We start from the raw sequence: 17,890 nt of genomic DNA on the forward strand, positions 1-17,890 counted from the left end.
CCAGGTTTGACTTCTTATTTTAAGAATTCGTATTTGCTATTTCCGAAGAAATCCCAAATAACGAATTTTCATGCATACAATTTTTTCCCCAAAAAATGCGATTCGCGTGAATTGCGATTTTTTTTAAGGAATCGCAAAGCATTTTGCGATTCCTAAAATAGCGAAAATACACTTCAAAGATGATGCATCCAAAACCAATAAATTGCATTCGCAAACGGCCGATTTATGCGATTCGCACCGTTTGCTAATGCAATTTACTTTGATGCATGTGGGCAAAAGTTCATCCGAAATTCAGGAAACCTAGAATCAACTGTAAGATTTTCAGTGTTTTTGGAGGTTGGAGAAGCGCACATTTCTCCAGAAAGTTTTCTGCCAGGCTTTTGCCTTCACTTGAAATTTCATATCGTAGGAAGAGGACTTTTAAATGGGCAATTCTAGATTTTTTTTAATTGAGTTTGTACCCTTCAGAGGTGAATCCCAATATAATTGTATTCACCATATTCAAGTGCCTATCCAAGTCATCATCTGTCAGATAGATGTCAGTCACATATGATAATGCCTCATCATCATAAGTTTGTAGTAACTCTGTTACCCTTGCTGAGAATAACCCGGGACTATTCTTGAATCCTTGTGGGAGGCAACAGAAGTGACACTGTGTCCCCATAATTGAGAAAGTGGACAAATACCTTCTTTCTGGAGCAATGTTTTGACAGAAGAAACCATTAGAAATATCTAATTTTTTATATTTTTTACACACAATGTTATTCATTAATGCTGCACTATGTGCATTTTGTATTGCAAAAGTTTTGCAACAAGTGTTTAAATGTCTGTAATCCAATACCAGATGATGTGTATTGTCTAGTTTGGAGACAGGAAACAAAGGATTGTTCATTGACGAGTTGCATGTTTCAATCACTCCTTGGTATTCAAGTTGATCTAAGATCTCCCTGACCTGTTTATTAGCTCCTTGCTTAACTGGGTACTGCCTTTATGCAGTTGGTTGATTTTTTTAGTTGAATTTTATGCTGAGGAGAGTCCTCATCCCATCCTACATGTTTTTTTGTATAATGCTGGTGTTTGGGCGACTGCCCATTTCCTGGCATAAGTATATTTTAAATGAATTGGAATGTTTTTGGAGAAGGCTGGCATAATGATGTCTTTGCCATGTGGGCACTCCCTGACAAATTGCGGTGGCCAGTCTTTTTCAGCTAGAAGAATGTCATAACCCTTAGCAAGTCGCTCCCAAAAGAGTACTCTCACTATTTGTGGTATGTCTCCCTCTACCTGGAGTGTTACTTCATATAGCTTATGTGGAGACCTAACCCTGGTATCTGCAGTTTCAACTTGAATTAATTCATTCAAGTCCACTGTCTCCAGATGATCCTTCAAGTTCTTGCGAGCTATGGTGACTTCTGCTGCGCTGTCCAATATTGTCTGAGCCAATACCCCGTTCTTGAGTTGTGTCCTCAAGATCCTCTGCATATCTGATTTTTAGACCTGCTACCTTCTTTTTGGTGAATTGAGTTTTCATTGTTTTTCTGAACGTGTTGATCGTCTTTGGACTTCACACGTTCTTCCTTGTTTTCTGACTGTCCTCTTCTTTCGGATTTCTGTGACAAAGTCTGAAAGGTACGAGAGGAACGTGTATCAGTGTCTTGATATCTATCAGGTTTTCTCAAATTATCCATATTCCTGAGGTTACACCTCCTTTCAGAGGGCTCCTTTTGAGGAGACCTACCTTGGGAATGAGAACACTTCTCTTTTTTGCTGTTGCTAAAAAAGTTTGCTATTTGTTTGCTATTTTCCCACTTCTTTTTAGAAGGAGTAGGAGTGTTTTTAGAAAAGACCTTTTCAGGACTTTCAGACAGATGTGGTTTAACTGGTTTCCCACCAAGACTGTCTCTGCCTAATTCTTCATAGGATTTTTCAATTATTCTGGCCAGTTCTTGTGGTTGCTTAGTTACATCATATTCCCTTAATTTTTGGTGGAGCGCCACTGATGCTGCTTCACCTTTAATATTAGCTAATATTATTCCTGAGACCTGTTTGAAATCTTTCAGTAATTTCATACCTAAATTTAAAGCAGGCTCTGCCCCGTATTCATTTTGAATCTGCTTCAGGGCGTCTGGTTTTACCGCCATGGATGAACACTGTGTGTTTTGGTGTAGATAGCAGTGAAGACTGTACCCCAAATGTTGCAGTCTTTCCGATGTGGTGCGATCCCCATTGGTAAACAGATTGTTAGAATTCTTTGTTTCTCATGAGGGGTAGTACTAGGAAATACTGCTTCGATTTGAGTAATTTTTTGAGCTTCCCTAAATGGAATTTGTTCTTTGCAGGTAATTTATCAAAGTCTGTGGTGTAATTTTTAGTGTATTCCCCTGGTGAGGGATATGTTGTGGAATCACTATTGCAGGTTGGACTGTGAGAGTCCATATGACATATTGAACCAATTGTCTATAGATTTTTATTAACTCTTTAAGTTGAGTTAGTAATTCTGCATCTGTCATTTCATTAATGTCCGAATGTGGTGTATAGCTGGGTAGTACCGGCCATGTTGCTCCTGGTCTTACTAGTGGACCGAGCCTGGTAATGTGATTTAAATGTTTTAGGGCACCTTTAAACCAGAGCTCATGCTCCTGGTATGTGAGTGGAATTTCTATATCCTCGAAAGGGATATACTCATCCGGTGGTTCATCTTCTTTGCAGAAGTGAAACACATGTGTTACAGTATTTGCTTCGGGGAAGATTATCCATGAGTAGGATACCTCTGTCTGTTGATGTTCTTGTGCCTCTATCACAAAAACTATCCTACCACCTCCAGATGTTAGGCCATTTTTTATACGTTTTATAGTGATGGCTTTCCTTGAATTCATAGCAATGCATTTAGCATCCTCGCCGGTTTCATTAAAACCTGTTTGATTAAAAGCTGCTGGATCAGCCGCAGCTCCGCCGGTTTCTGTGTTATTGTCTCCGTTTAGAGACATTTTGTTTACTGAACGTTTTCAGAGCAAGCTTCAAGGAAACAAGGATAAGGTGCACAATATTTTGGAACACTGTATCCTTCAACGTTGAACAAGCCAAAAGCTAATACATAGGATTTTCGTCCTACTCAGCTATGGCGGATATTATCCCTTTGCCCTCTCCAGACCTCTATTGGAGTATTTTACGGAAAAAGGGGTCTCTGAGAAAAGCACGACTGAGTTACTTTAGTATCTAGCGTTAAATTAGTGCCTTACCAAATGTTGGGTGCCATGTAGTGTAGTTCCTATATTCCCAATAGGCTCTGCGCATTGGAATAATATATCCTATAGATATGACATAGGACTGAGGTTAGTATGTCTCTATCGAATATACTAAACTTAACCCCTTCCATGCGGCCACGATTCTGCGCCTGTGCGTCAAAATCGCGAGTGGGCGGGTTTATGACGGCCTCCAGCCGTCATCAGCACACGAGCGCCGTAGGGCATGGCCGCTGGGGGCCGTCATCAGCATGCAAGGGGTTAATTGTGAGTGCCAGCAATCTCAGAGGTCTCTAGTAACTTTCTTGAATACACAAGAAGGGATTCGTTTCTGACAACTGCATAAACATGACAACTTTGTTTCCCCAGGACTGGAACAAATATCTTCAGAGTCGTGGAAACAATAGATAACTATTTTACTCAGTCAATCGTGCATGCTTCATTTCTACGGAGTTGCAGAGAAATAGTGAGACTGCATTTTCAATAAAAGTATTTATTGAACAGTCTTCTTTCTCATGCAAGAGAGGTGAACTGCTACAATCGTTAGACAGAATGCAAAATATAATGCATACAGCGAGAATAGTATTATAAAATAATACTGTAATAGCATTGTCTAGTGCTATGCCATATACAAATACATACATAGATAACATAGGCTAAAATACTCAACTGGTGCTTCTAAAATACGCCTACCCCAATGTACATAACCTAGGTCTAGTACTAGGGAAGAAGTAAGTGCTGTTTTGCATAGGTTTAGTTTTTGCCAAGAATTGCCAAAGGTTTCCCTAGGTTCTAATCAGCTCCATAGCTTTAGAATGAAGGAGGTTGGTATCTCTGTCTCTGACTCGATTTCCCAACACCCCGCAAGGGGAGTCAGAAACATTGGAGCTGGATTCTTGGCAGAGGAGGACAGTTTCTTGTCAGTGCGTCAGATGGAGAGTCAGCTTACTTCGGCACTTGCTGTAGCGAGCTGCGTCTGGCAAGTAGGTAGTCGAACTGCACCGAACCATACTGTGCTTTGCTATAGCAAGTGAAGGTATATTTATACCTTAAAGGTGTTTAGAAAAGCCAGCTTTGACGTATAGTCGGGCATATAACCGTCATCGATGAAACCCTAAGGAATAGTTGTTCATGCATAATAAATGAGTTTCTTGGAGAAATCAATATCCAGGCTAGCCGAAGTCCCTTCTGATTAAGAGTCTGGTTTTCCAAGAAATCGTTGTGACGTTGATGAACGGATGAAAGTAGCCATGCCTGTATTTGGGTAGCACGGGCTATGTCTAAATAAGGGCTAGATTTCTATGCCTAAATAAGGGCAACGTGAATTGTACCTATATAATGGCATGAATAGGGAAAATTCATTCAGAATCTAAAACACCATACAACAGCTCAAGATAAAACAAAAAATGTATTACTCTGCTATAGCCCAGGCTAAAAGCCTCTACTACTCGGCCTTGACCTTGCCAGGAGCAATACCAAGAACAATTTCTCCATCGTTCAGAGCTTTCTGACTCCCACAGCCCAATCGAGTACTGCCCCATCCTCAGACTCATGGTGCGATAATCTCTCTAGTTTTTTCATGTACAAAATTCGTAAAGGCGTCTTTTACCTCCTGCAGCAGGGTTACAGCTGGGTCCCTGCTTCTGGTGACTCCACCTGCTAATCCTATTCACTCCCTGATTGTCTTTACTCCCATTGACCTGTCTAGCTCACTTAAGATTCTTAACGGTTCGAAATCAGGCTCTCCATCGGACCCCTTCGCAGCTAGACTTCTGGCAGCTGCTGCAGAGACTATCAACTTTGAAATCAGTAGCATCATTAATATGTTCCTTCAGGAGGCTCATATCTCGGAGGTCTGGAAGCAGGCCAAGATTCTTCCCTTACTAAAAAAAGCCATCTCTCGACCCTCTGATCTCAGGGAACTTCCGTCCCATCTCCCTTTTCCTAGTGTGGTAAAGGTGTGTGAAAATGTTGTGACTAAACAACTTACAGAGTTCATCGAAAGCTCGGACCTTTTTACAACCGGCCCAGTCAGGGTTCAGGGCTTCTTGTAGCACTGAGTCAGCCCTGGTGGAAATCTCAGAGGCCATCCCGGAGTGTCTGGACGCCGGTGGGAGGGCAGCATTGATTGCTTGACCTGTTGGCGGCGTTCAACACTGTTCCACACTTACTGTTGCTCACCGACTTGCCGAGATTGATGTTTCTGTCACTGCTTGGGGCTGGCTAAAGTTCTTTTTGGAGAGGTGGATGCAGCAGGTTTGGCTCCAGTCGTCCTCTTCATCTACTCAGATAGTGGCCACAGGTGTCCCACAGGGGTCTTCCCTTAGCCACAAATCACAAAAACCTAGTCCAAAAGGCAATAATTTTTATAAATCTATGGGCATACATGGATTTTTCAAAAGATCATTCCAATCACACTCCTAAATGTAGAAGTAGGTGTCGTGCTCAAGATACTTGCCAAAAAATAATAAAAGTAGCCAATCTCTGATAAGTCTAACACTAGACAACACAGTACAAACATTCACTAGAAAGACGACATTTGAAAAAATGTGTGAATAGCTAGAAGACACCTCACGGGCGCACCACCAATGGGGCTCCTGGTTGGTACTCACCAGGATAGCCCTGTTCTCATCATCGGTGTCAACTAGCTTAACGCAAACGTGTCCGACTCCCAAAAGTAAAAAGACAGTGAATGGTGCAGTGTACACAAACTTATATGTGACAAGGACTAACAATGTTCAACATATAACACACCAAATACTGTGCAAACAAGAACAAGAACCTTTTTATTTGTATCCTCTTGTCTGCCACAGTGAACATATATACTTAAAAAGGAGAGAAGCGAATACTACCTATCGATTCGCTTTCAGCTCGCTGCCGACATGTTTCATTGCCATGGTAGAGATTCAGGCAATTTCTTCAGGGCAAATGTTTATAAAAAGCCACTGCCAGCAATACTGTGTTGAGCGTGCTGTAAATCAAAAGGCATGTATGAGAGACTGCCTGTGATTGCGCTGTGTACTGATATTTTACACCCACATTGAAGGAATGTTCATTACCTGGCTTTCGGCTTTTACTATCATACCGTTATGATCACGTCTTTACAAGTCAAAGACCCACTTCCAATCGGTAAGTATGGTCTAGTCCTCCCTTATATTTTATCTAGTGAAGGGAAAAATAAAAAGCCCACCGGGGGCGGACATTAGAAAAAGCCATTATAGTCTCACCGAGTCTTCTGTTGTCCAAAAGATTCGTCCAAAACGCGGCGGTTACCTGTGGAGAAGGCACGAACGGCGTCTTCTCAACACCGGATCACCGAGCGTTTGGGGAGTGTTCTATTTATTTTCCTTCTAGGTTTCTGATTGGTCCCTGGCGTCACATGGATTGCGTGTCAGTGGACTGTGCGGTAACTTCAATTTTGATTGGTCCCTGATTTGTAGTTCACGTAAGAACGTGTTTCTAATTGGTCCCTTGCTTTACATGGTTTGTACGTCAGAGTATTGCGGGGATTCCTGTCCAAATGTAAACAGAACGCGGTTTTAGTATAAGCGGAAAAGGTTAACAATTAATACCAGCCATCGGTATAATTGCCATTATTTCACAGCTTAACGATCGTACTACATTTAACGCATCGGCCACAATTGGAATTATACTAAATGTGAATTTGGATGAAGCATACTTTAATTCACTGTTTAAATTTAGGGAATGATCTTTATATAGCATAAGATGTATATGCTCTCAAAATGAAATATGCTATGTATATCATGTTCAAGGGAGATAACAAAAACTTAACCAAAGTTAATGGAAGGGTAATATAGCCGCTCAAACAAAAGGAACACCTTGGCTCAGCATTCTAAGGTCCAAAATGACAAAATACTGTCCTGTTTCCTCTCTCGGTTCTTTCTCGCTAAGGGGTTCGAGCTGTTACAAACAAACCTCCACCATAAATTGCTCAATGACCCCTCAAAGTTCTCCCGGTAATGTGATATGACAATAATAAATATTTGGTTCCTTTTCACTAAGGTGTTTGAGCGGCTATATTACCCTTCCATTAACTTTGGTTAAGTTTTTGTTATCTCCCTTGAACATGACATACATAGCATATCCCTTAGCCCCCTTCTTTTTACCATCTACTTTACCTCATTGGTCCAATTAGCTGAGAACTTGGGGGCAAAAATTATTGATCACGCTGACGACACCCAGCTCCTATTTACATGGGGAAAAAAAGAGGATTCCATCTCCTCCGCAAAAAATGTTTGATCTCATTCTTTAACTGGCTGGCCGCTGCTCAACTTAAGTGTAATGAAGAGAAGTCAGAAATACTCTACAGAAATTCCCCCCTCAGTTCAGAGAAACGCTCTGGGCATCTGAGTTTGCCATGCCAATCTCAACAGGAAAACCTGCTAAGAATCTGGGGGTTTGGTTTGAGGAGAACCTTTTTTTCCCTACTTAGGTCAAGAAGTTTGCCGGTAATTGTTTTGGGCTACTTAAAACCCTCAGGAAATTTCTTCCTCTTCTTTCAAGGGCTGCTAAAGAAACGGTCACCCCTGCCCTTATCTTATTCCGGTTAGACTATGCTAATGCTCTGTATGTTGGCATCCCTGGCTAGCTGCTTAATAAGCTTCAGGTGGTCCAAAATGCTGGGTTCTTCTCAACATCCCAACTAGAAGCAGCATGAGACAACATCTGCGCTCAATACACTGGCTTCCCATGGCAGAACGGGTTAAATTTAAATCCTTAGTCATTGCTCATCGCGCCCTTCATGGCTTAGGCCCTACCTACCTACAAAAGTGGTTCTCCTTTTATACTCCTTTAAGACAACTGCACTCCACTTCTCAACTCCTGGCCCAGGTTCCCCGCTTCAAACAACAAAGGAATTAATTGCCATTTGCTCTTTGCAACACTCGAAACTTCAATGTTTTCAAGAAAAACCTGAAAACATTTCTCTTTGTTTAATTCAACTCACCCTCTCCTCAAGGCTCGCACCGGGACACTTTTCGGAGTATCTGTGCACATTATAAAAAATAAATAATATAACAAAACATAACAACATAAATGCAGTGTGCTGGCAGAGATAAATTCAAATCCCACTGCGGTACACTCAGCCTTATGTGTAACTTGCCAAACTGAATACCGTATTTGGGTAATAATAACATCTTTAATTTACAGGACTGCATGAAGCACTTATTATAATATGGGGGAGAGGAACTCTTTTCTATGCTGATCATAAAATGTAAATGTGCATGAAATGCAGTGATGATGCAAAGTGTGACGGACGCCACCACGCAATGCTTGAAGGCTTTGGCCTAAAATAAAGTCACTGACTGAAGGTGCCTTGCTCACGCCGCACTGTCTCTGTGTAGAAAAAGTGTGTAGAAAAAGCAATCGTTTTTTCGCTTACACAAGACTTGACGAGGTTCAGGTTTCCTTTTATACTGCCCCATTGAGGAAAGGGGCTTATGACTTTTATTATCCTTGACTGATTGCGACTTATTAGCATTATCTCACCCCCGATTTGCATCTGATACTTTGATGCTCTTAGTAGAATGTTGTTCTCATCAGGATGTTCAAAGTTGACAACTGGCCTTTTATGCACAAGGTTATTCAGTCACTAATGTTTGAGTTGTAATACAGTCAATGATGGCTGCCATGATAAGGCTAAGCTGGATATATTTTCTTAGTCGCCAGTATTCCAAGCTTGCACTGCTTTGAGGAGTCGTTTCATAAGTAGGGTTTGGGGATGTGTCAGTGGAACATGTATTGTGAAGGGGATTCATTTAAAAAAAAAAAGATTTAATTCGGGATCAGTGAGCCCTGTATAGAGTAACAGCACACACCATGCCCTACCGTCCTGTTTCTTCTACGTTCGGTCTCGGTTTACCTATTTTTGTCAATTATCAAACAGCCTTCTAAGTGAAACAAGCCTACTATTGGCTGAGTTCGTCTATACCTAACCCTCTCCTTGGGTGAAAACAGAAGTAGACCTCATTAAACCCTCACTCGTTCCTCAACACACTAACAACGGTGAGCCTCAAAGGCCTTCACTCGCAAAGTATATTGAAGGAAACTACTTCATCTATAAAAACAGTGGAGCAATATTTTCAAAACTAACTTTGAGGTTCGGATCTAACCTCCATATGGCTCAAAGCAAACATAAAGATTGACTGGAAGAGCATCGCATTCCTTGAGAAAAATTCTATACAAGACCACATAGTTGCAAAAGTATATAAATACCTAGATAACTAAAAAATAAAACTATCACATGTATTATAAATAAATGGGGAAGATTTTGTTTTAACTGAAAATGTAATACCCCCAACTCCCTAAAACGCAAACAATCACTCTTATTTCAATATTGCAACTTCTGGGTACTTCATAAATGCTTATGGTCCCATGAAAAATTCCTTAAGGTAAGTCTATCAGACGTTTTCTGCCGGCTGGAGCTACTCAGAACACTCAGCAAACTTGGAACACGTCCTCCTACTACGAGAACACCCAAATCCGAGCGACTAAAATCAGACAAACTATAAATGAAATGTTCCAGTCCAAAGTTACTTGAATCACCAACAATGCAATCTTAAATCTGTAGCACATGGACCCCTAAACAAACTTAAATATTGTGACCTCTCCTTTCTAAACCTTTTATTAATGATTGGCATTAAAATCATCTTAGTAAATGGAAAAATACCAAGAACCTATCCTATGAATGAATGATATGAATCCTCTATAAACTGACCATGCATGTTATGTCCAACGCCATTGGCAACCCCCCCCCCACCCCTTCCACATCTACTTTCAGTTCTTCTGTGGCTCCACTCTACTCATCTCTCTCTACTCTCTCTACAACTTCAAATTTTATATTACAACTATCAAATATCATGTACCAATAGCAATACAATAATTATGTTCATTTTCTGTCATTATGCAATTATATAATTACCAAATGTTTACATGTTGAACATATGTCTCTATAGTACCAATACACTAAACGTGTCACCCCGCATAAATCACCTGGCCTGCCTGTATTGTGAATCATTGTTATTTCCCTCCTCTAAGAAACAGATTCTGAAATTAAAAACAAATCACAAAGCCTAAAACACCTTGCTATAAAAAAAATCCTTCTTTGGCTCCTCTGTGTTCACATATGGTCAAAAATTACCGGAAACACGAATTTTGAGAAATACGGTCCTCCATAAGCCACGTTATTCACAGTAGCAGTATAGTTTCAGCTGCACATATATTTTGCACACTTATTATTTCAATGACACACTGAGGAGTCTATGGTGCTTTTGCTCCAGGTTGTTAGGCAGCATTGAAGAACTCAAATAATATTTTATGATGCAGTAGTTCTCTCTGCTCTGGAAGGTGAACATCACTTTTTATATGAGACACAATCCTATGCACACCCTAAAGTTACATACACAGATACATAAATGGTTAAATCATGCAACAATGTTCGAAAAATTCGGTCCCAAATCTTTTTGTTTGTGAAGTTTTTTTTCTTTTTTTATTATACGAGTTACACTGCGCCAGCCGACATGTGTTTCATCAAAACAATTGTTGCTTTGACTCTCCAGGGCTGGAGAGTAAAACAAAAATATAAACATTCCTGAATATTCTAGCCAGAATATCCGTTTTGTTGTCCATTTCATGATGGACTATAAATCTTGACAATACATTAGCTCCCATTTTCTAGCTTAAAATTATTATCATTGGTAGAAATACTGTTTTACAAGTGGAAAGCTTGAGATATTTCTCATTAAAATATACGAGAATATGAGTCTATGCTCTGCACATTATACATTACTTTTAAAATTTCATCCAATGTTGGTGTGAATTCTGGTGCTCATGCAGGAAAAATGAGAAAAGAGTGATCAGTGACATTGAAAAATTTCTTCCATCATAAATTCTTGTCGCATTTATTTCGAAATCAGTGAATATAGTTGTGACTAAAATAGGTGCCGCAAAGATGAAGTATAGAGATCAAAACACCTCCGAATGACATGGTTGCTAAGAAAAGTGCGATTGAAAATGATAGAGCTCCAATTTTGTGTAAGCCATTGTTACATCATGCAACAACGGTCTCGGTCTCTAAAAAGAGTGCTGGTACATACCTGCCTTCTAATCAAGGCTAGTGTTGTCTTTCCTGCATGATATAAACGGAATGTGTCAAAGAACTAATCAACTGCCAGGGGATTTGAGAGTCTTCGATCATATAATCTATTGAAAATTGAATGAAAAATGGAGCTTACTGCTTAACCAGTGATAATTCCAACCCGGTAAGGGTATCTGTGTAAATTCCAGTTCAGCATATTTCCCTGGACCCAGACGGATCCCCATCCGACCCAATAATAGCTGTGATCCAGCTGGATCCTCCTTCATTTAAGCACTGATTCATAGTCCGCTGCTTAGCAAAACTCAGTGTGACCTACAGTGTGATGTTTAGTGCAAAAAGCTTTAGTGCATCTTCAATGTGCTACATCAAGTGATGTTCAGAGACACTACCGAAAAACTAGCTCTCAGTGTGACCTACGATGTGGTAGTCAGTGCAAAAATATTTAAAGCACATTGAGTGCTACATTGAGTGATGTTCAGAGGCACTACTGAAAATGAACACATGGGCAAGAGTTTTGAGTTTCGGTTAATTATGTGAGATCTTGAAGCTCACCTCAGTCATTCTGAGCATAGCTTTAATTGCTGGTCAAAAGCAGTTAGAAGGCCTGGTGTATATTCACAAGCCATGATTCTGGGCAATATGTCTGAAACGTATAGTTTCAATATAAAATCAATCCCGTATATTTTTTTTAGAACAAAAACGTGCAGGAATCGGGAAAGGGCGAAGTCTGCCGACTTGATTTCACTGGACAAGTTTCTGGAAAACTTTCCTTCGATTAAAGTCACAGTTAAGTACTGACATGTTCTTCATTTGATTCAATTCCAAACAAACCCGACAACGTGGGAACTAGCTTAAAGCCTGCCAGATGCATATTTGAGTTGAATTATTTGTCATAAATTGATGTTTAAAACACAATTCTTTCTTGCTTTTCTCAAAAATGAAACTCAATTCACTTCTGACTATAAAATCAGCACAGGTATGATCTATGCCTGCGAATTGCTGAGTGGCACAGAAGATACCTTTGAATATATCAGAGTTTGGTGTTTATGTTATTGCTTTGTTGATATGGTACAATCGTTACTGGGTTGTTTTTTGCATTGCTAAGCATTTTTACTGGATTTCTGTTGACAGAGTCCGACTGCGAAGGTCATAGCTGGAAATTAAAGTAAATTATTGCTCAAATGTCAACGGTGTGCTGGTGTTATGTTAAGAATACCAAAGGTCTTGTGGCATCACTCTAAGTGGCAGGTGCAATGCTGTGTGATGGGTGGACAAGCGAGCATGTTTGTCTCCCTTAACTGTGTCGCCCCTCTGCATTGGCCTGATAAATAGCCCAACTTTGCAGGTTTTCTGTGTTTTGAAGTAACGTTATTTGGCCTTCTATCTAGTGTTGAGTCTTTGGGTGTCCGTGTTCTTGTAACTTTGGGCGGCTATGTTATATTTTAGATTGAGACCACCGTGAGGAAAACTTCTATAGAAGTAAATGTCATGCGAATTTTGTTTAGGGGTCCTTTGGTTGAGCTGTCAAGTTTAGCAAGTGGTACAATAACTAAATAGTCAATAACAACCAAAATCAAGAAGGTATACAAAGTTCCATAGCAGGAAGGGGAATGTCTTTCTATATATTGCTCACAAGAGCTCTCCCATCACCCGAATAGGACATCGCATTCTTCTATATGATTATGAAGTGATTTCCTTGTAGAATGCTCTACTGGTTTTCTGCGACCGGATATATTAAAGCGGCGTTATTTTTTGAAAAAACTGTGGTTCATGGTAGCTCACTGAACAGGCATAAACAAAGCGAGCGGATGTCGACAGTCTTCAGTGAGAGACAGTCGACAGTGAGAAAGAAAGAGTTGTGTGAGAGGTGGGTGTTGCTTTAGCACTGACTCCCTTCAATCATCAACACGGGGAAGCCCCGAAACGCGCTCTCTGTGTGTTTTTAACACGACCAGTGCTCGCTGTGGGTAAACAAAACTCACGTGAAGTGCAAGAAAATATCTCAAATGGGCACATAGTCACTCGTGCAGAAGCAGCTATTGTTGCATTTTGTAACACTTTCCTGAAAACAAGCCAACTTGCCTACACTTCTTCTTCAGCCTTATGTCCAATAACTTCTTGCCGCCAATTGGTGCTTGTCTTCTGTGGAGCAGCGCGTTTTTAAAGTATATTCTTCAGAGTGGGGACAGGAAACAGGCGTAGTGGGAGTGGGTGAGATTCCTCGTGATCGCAGGAAGCTAAATCGCTTCATTCAAATGGTTGGTGGCATCGCATAAAGTGTCGGATTGGAATCCTAATTAGGTCCAGGCATCTCAAAAAAGTGGCCCACATTCCAGAATCGATCATTTTCTTTGTAGTTTTATATAGTGTGAACTCGGCCTACGGCAGGAAAAGGAGGAGAACAACAGAGACAAATGTATGTCCCCTTCCCCTTTCCATGAGGGAGAGGGACACAAATAACCTGAGAAGCCCCCTCACTGGCCCTAACCAGCACCACACAACTCCCTAATTTTCCGGTCCTCCTTCCTACCACAGTCCTCTGTAAAGTGAGTGCTAATGGCTTCCCATCAGCAGCTCCTTTAGGCCTCTGTGGCACCTGGAGGGAGCCCGGGGACAGGGACACCTCGCGCTGTGACAGAAGGAGCAGTCCCTTGCCATTCTGCCTCTGACCATCAGGCTGGGGTGGGTCAGGCTCAGTATATGCGTGCATAGGCTGTAATAACAGCTTTTTGTTGTGTGCTCTGGCAGTAGAGATAGGGAAGGCCCCGGCTGATTGGAAAGCTTAGTCCACCCACAGATTGACTCACCAACGGGCCTTGCAACATGCCCAACAGCCCATGACAGCTTGCCCTCCTTGAAAATCCAAGCCTGTCGCATACATTGAATAAGAGCTTATGGTGTTGGACGAAGTGCTGAAGGTAGATCATCGTTTTAAGTGCTTAGAAGGGGCCTGCGTGGTCAGGCACAAAGTACCTACATCTATTTAATTCAAAAGGGAAGATACTACCATTTCTCAGCAAGGTTGCAGTATGTTTAATTTGGGGGGTACACAGGGCTTTAAGTGGGCGAGATCCTCCGGTCTCAGGCCCTGTAGTAATTTAAAATATTGAAATGGGCCTCTTTCGGGCCTGCATTCATGTCTTTACAGTTTCACGAGGAATACACTGATTGAGATCTGAACAATCAGTGCAAAAAACTTTAAGGTAATCCATGTCCTTCCTGCTTATATTTCACGTGCTTTACTTAATGTCGCATTCCCTGTGAGTGTGTGCTTTGCATTTTTCCAGGATGATATGCTACTTAATTGCTTAGCAGTATATTACTCTTGTCTAGCGCATAATTCGAATTGGGTCCAGGAGTTTGTAACGGGGCACAACTGAGTTGTGGCTGAAGACAGCATGAGTGTCTCTCAGTCCCTGTTGGGGCAAAAAGGTGTTCAGAAAATGTTGTCAACCAATCTTAGGCCGCTCTGCAAAGCACACAGAGCAATGTTCAGGTATGCCTACTGCAATTGTGATTCTGTGCAAATGTGTGGGTAGGGTGGCACTCTATGAGAATTTGAGTGTATGTGTTTAAGAAATGCCTTTAATTATATAGGCTCCGCCCTGACCAGGGACCTAAAAAGTCCTACTTTTTTATCCCACTTAAAACCCTGGGGGGTACAAGCACTTCTAGTAGGAAACAGGTGCTCTGAGATACTAAGTACCGGTACTTCTATAGTTCGGTTTTCAGCATTCTATATCATCGTTTATGTTAAAATGTGAACTTATGTACGCATGTATTTAAGTATATTGTATTTCTATAGCGTGAACATGGACAAGAGAGGGGGCGCTGTATATGGTCAAAGATAAGGATGTTGACTTCAAGAAAAAGGCGTTTTAGGTTAGAGGTTAGAGGAGTTACGTGTCCGAAAAGCAACAGTTCAAGAGGTGGACTGTGCGTGCGCCCGGCTTGCCACAGACTTTCTGCTCCTCCGTGTCCCCGCCCCCTTGAAGTGACAATCGAATCCACAGCTGAAAGGCGGCAGCGCCCCCTGGCGGCCGAGCTCCTGTACTCACAGGAGGGAGGCGACTCCAGGAACAGTGTGCAACTCTTCAAGGCAGCAGCCTCAGCTGGGGAGCTGGGCGTGTCGTCGTCCTGCTCCCGCCCTCTGGGGGAAGAAGAGCCAACCGCGGTCCAACCAAAGCTGTAGAGTAGCGCCGGCCTGGGGCACTGGACGGGCAGACGAGCCTCCTGTGGGTATACAGACAACACGGGCGAGCTCAATGCGAAGGTGCACAGAGTATGACACGCAGTGTGCGGTGCGGGCTCGCCTACTACTTGTCTTCTCGAGACAGCTGCCTGAGCGGTTAGCCTGGCCGGTCAAGAGTGTGTATAGGTTTCTCGTCACACGCTGCTTCAACCTGAAGCAGTAACCCGGCAGTGTGCATGCCTAAAGCGCACGGCGCTGCGAGCCTGCAGTGCACCTACAAGGCACCTGTCATTTCACCGCATCCGGGACTGGGGCTACCCGCCAATCCAGTCCTCGGTACTTCGGAAGTGCAGTCTTGCCCCGCCCTTTGCTGACAGCAGCAATCGGCAAAGGCCACTTCTCCTGCAGGGCTGCTTAACTGGCATTGCTCTGGTGCCCAGAGAGCGTACCGTCCTCTCAGGACCCCACCTAATCCCGAGGGACACTGAACCGGGTCTCCTGGCGTTAAGGGTGAAAATCCCGCTTCTCGCCCTGAGCTGAACCTACGGTCGCAGATCCCTCCAGTCAGCCTGAAATAAACTAGAGGTGGCAGGTCCAGATACTACAATCTGTACATCCCAGCAGGACCTGTGCTGAGGTCAGTGGCCCCTTGTCCCTAGGAGCCCTTCATTTCTCGCTGCACTTTGTTGATAGATACAGAACTTTCCGCCTCTCTTCTCGCATCATATCTTTTTCCGCGCTTATAGCTGATCACCGTATGTCCTACTTACTTACCCTCGCCCCCTTTCATCCGAAGCACACATTTAGAATGGCCGTTTTAACAAACTCTGAACTAATGCATCGGCTCATCACAGGCAATGTTCTCATCAAGCCCACTGGTTCTCATACTAGTTGATAATATCAAAGCCCTCTATTGTCGCCTAAGGGGCACTTTATCCTCTTATGCGTGGGCGATTTCCTGCTCTCGTCTCACGGAGCCTATGGTAATAGAAGTGGCCGGTTCTACACGCCCACTTGTATACTCCCTTTTACACTGAAAAGAGTTGATACCGATCTGCACCGGAGCACCCGCCCTTTTTGGATCCGGACCAGCCAGCTTCCCCTTCTCTACTCTGACAGAAGCGAGGCAGCCCCTGACGGAGTTCAGGGTCTAATTCCGCTCAGTAGCGATTGTGCATGTGTGCAGGTGCTGCCCTATGTATGCCAGATCGGTGGATATGCCTGCGCGTGGTGGCCACCTGGTCTTCACATCCTGTACATCTATAGAAGTGCAGCGGCTCTACGCCGGGCTCCTGGTCTCACTTTGATCTATGTCAATAATTATATAGCGCGAACTCGACCCGAAGTATTGGAGCGCTTAAATGAGCACCATTTACATTACACATTCAACTTTCTAGGCATGGGGAAATTAAGTGATTTTCCCAGAATCACAGGATGTTGAGCCGACGCTGGTTCCCCAGCTCCAACGTGGGCAGCTCTGGTCGGTTACGCCACACCCGCTCCCCACAGCACCCCCTCCCTATCGTTAGAGGTGATTGAGACTCTAATTATCCCCGAGCTCCTGTTTCCCCGACCTCCCCTTACCGGAGACTGGTACCTTATCACCTCCTGTACATTGATGGGGGCGATGTTGTCCTGTCGGGTAGCTTAATCCTCGTCTCAATCCGTGCTACACCCGGGACAGGCAGGTTGTTTCCTCCCGAATGAGGATGCTGTCTGGCAGCTTCCGATCTCGCGCTGCTCTGCAGTGGCAGCAAGCAAACCATCGCCCCCTTCTGAACTTTCATGACGATGCCTATCCGAAGCTCCTTATCCCATCATTTAATAGACTAGGGTATGATGTACATTGAAAGAGGCAATCCTGCCTGCCCCGTTGCTTCGGATCTTATCCTGCGCTATAGTGGGACAAGAAGGTTCCCTATCCCTGTACACTGGTGTGAGCGATGCTGGATACCGCGCGGCTCCTCATCTCATCCTGTACTATGCTAGCGGTAGGATGTGCATTGACAGAGGCAATCCTGCCTGCCTCGCTGCTTCGGATCTCACCCTGCTCTATAGTGGGACAAGAACGTTCCCTATCCCTGTACTGATGCTGGTTACAAGCGACTCCTAACCTCATCCTGCTCTGCTGCGCTCCCGGCCCCAGGCTGGCGCACTGTGTCATCTTTCCCTGTACTGCGAGTAGCATCATTCTCCCTGTAACCTCAGCTCCCCCCACCAGTTGCATCCTCCTTTTCCACAACGAATCGCAGCAGGTCGTGCAGAGCTCGTGTCCCTCCCGTCCCTGGGGCTCTGACTCCCACTCTCCCCTCGTACTCTGAGGTCACTGGGGTGGAGGAG

At 43.1% G+C, this 17,890-nt stretch overlaps 1 long non-coding RNA gene across 4 annotated transcripts in view; it reads left to right on the top strand.

The window, feature by feature from the left end:
• Positions 1-17,890, top strand: part of LOC147690193 (uncharacterized) — a 1,258,182-nt gene that overhangs the window by 747,608 nt on the left and 492,684 nt on the right. The window lies entirely within an intron of this gene.

Source organism: Lissotriton vulgaris, chromosome 9 (genome assembly GCF_964263255.1).
Source record: "Lissotriton vulgaris chromosome 9, aLisVul1.2, whole genome shotgun sequence".
In the NCBI taxonomy this organism is placed as follows: domain Eukaryota; kingdom Metazoa; phylum Chordata; class Amphibia; order Caudata; family Salamandridae; genus Lissotriton; species Lissotriton vulgaris.